This window comes from Mus pahari, chromosome 4 (genome assembly GCF_900095145.1).
Source record: "Mus pahari chromosome 4, PAHARI_EIJ_v1.1, whole genome shotgun sequence".
Lineage (NCBI taxonomy): Eukaryota > Metazoa > Chordata > Mammalia > Rodentia > Muridae > Mus > Mus pahari.
The window spans coordinates 60,320,858-60,322,765 of NC_034593.1; the positions used below are offsets into that span (position 1 = coordinate 60,320,858).

The 1,908-nt window shown below is 43.3% G+C and overlaps 1 protein-coding gene and 1 long non-coding RNA gene across 2 annotated transcripts in view; both read left to right on the plus strand.

Annotated features, from left to right (window-relative positions):
- The window catches only part of LOC110319747 (IQCJ-SCHIP1 readthrough transcript protein), a 719,522-nt gene that overhangs the window by 288,558 nt on the left and 429,056 nt on the right, over positions 1-1,908 (plus strand). The window lies entirely within an intron of this gene.
- LOC115063815 overlaps positions 1-1,908 on the plus strand; it is a 50,140-nt gene that overhangs the window by 3,628 nt on the left and 44,604 nt on the right. The gene's annotated exons all lie outside the window — the stretch shown is intronic.

Genomic DNA, 1,908 nt, shown 5'->3' on the forward strand with positions numbered 1-1,908 from the left:
ACACACACACACACACACACACACACACACATATGGTAAGGGCTGATAAAGGAGTGATTAGTGTTGGGAAGAACACTAAAGCACATGGCCTTGGCTAGGGAGGAATCAATCCATTTAGAGCATCAATAGCAACGGCAGCAGACATCAGGTTCAGACCTTTATTCTTAGCCTTCAGTGGAAGGCAAGGATCCTCACGTGGAAAAATGATGGAATGTTTTTTGTTGGCTTGTTTGTTTGTTTGTTTGTTTGAATAAATACCATGATAGGGTGATACAGCTGGGGTGTCACATAAAACTGGATGACCTTGCAAGACATGAAACTGTAAATCAATCTCAGTTCTGAAATCAATAGTGAGCTCTACCAGTCAAGATTTCTTTCTTGTCAACCACAGGAAGAGACTGTGTTTAAGCTAAAGAGAAATACCTTCAAAGGGTGCATGTGAAGATGAAGCGGAGGAGAGAAAGCCACAGGGTAGTAGGAACAACACTTCACTGTGACAGTTAGGCAGAATATTCTCACATGGTCAATGTTACATTCATTTGATGAGAATGTTATTGATTTAATGAGGAATTATCCCCAGCCTTATGATTTTATAAATGAGAAAATAACACACACCCCAGAGAGACTTGACTGTTATATTAACAATTAACAGGGAAACCTGACAAGTCAAGACTTGGAAGCCATGCTTATCACAAATACTACGGAGCTGGGAGAGTTGGTCGGAACCCAAATACATTCAGTGTAATCTTCCATAAACCTGCCACCTCTAGTTTGAAAATATTTCATGTGTGAGACTGTGATTTTTCTCTAGCAGGCGGGGATGGGGAGAAGGGGAGTTGGGAAAGCAAATTGCTCTTTTTGAATGGGAAAAATGTCATTACTGTTGCAAGTGTGAACCTTTCCCATCAGGCATTTCATCTTCAGGCACGTGCTGCTTCTGTAGTCCTCTGCATTCTAGGCCAGCACAGTTGAAAATTACCACACATACAATATCCAGTTTGGTTTTTATTCTCAAATAATGATAGAGGGATTTCTCAGGCCCTCCAATAGAGCAGGACACCTTTCCCAACACTGAAAACAGTAACAGTTTCAAGATGAAGTCACTCTGGTCTGCAGCATCAGCATCTCTAATGGTTTTGGTATAAGCAATATACAGCTCTGTTGGCTTGGTTGTATCTGCAGACAAGACCTAACTCCTCTTTCTGTAAAAGGGATTGAGTTCAGTCTCTGGCCGTTGAGTTCTCTATATCCTAATCTCAGGAACACTTAGGAGATGGTTGCTTCCCATTTCCTAATAAGCACAGGAAAGGGAGAGACTTTGATCAGTTTAATCTTTCAACCACAGACCCTGAGGAGAGAAGTTAGGAGCAGAGACTTAGGGAAAACAGAGAAAGGACTCTTGAAGGGAGAGTGGAAATAGACAGAAGACAGAAAGATGGGTCAGTGTGCACAACAGTGTGGGCAGGAGGTGTTCAATGCCCCTGTACCTTTAAAGGGTCTGTGTGGTGCAAAGTGTAGATAATTCGTTCCTTCCTTCTTTTTTTTATTAGATATTTTCTTTATCTACATTTAAATGCTATCCCGAAAGTTCCCTATACCCTCTCCCCCTGCCCTGCTCCCCTACCCACCGACTCCCACTTCTTGGCCCTGGCATTTCCCTGTACTGGGGCATATAAAGTTTGCAAGACCAAGGGGTCTCTCTTCCCAGTGATGGCCTACTAGGCCATCTTCTGCTACATATGCAGCTAGAGACACGAGATCTGGGGGTACTGGTTGGTTCATATCCTTGTTCCTCCTAGAGGGTTGCAGACCCCTTTAGCACCTTGGGTTCTTTCTCTAGCTCCTCCATTGAGGGCCCTGTGTTCCATCCTGTAGATGACTGTGAGCATCCACTTCTGTATTTGCCAG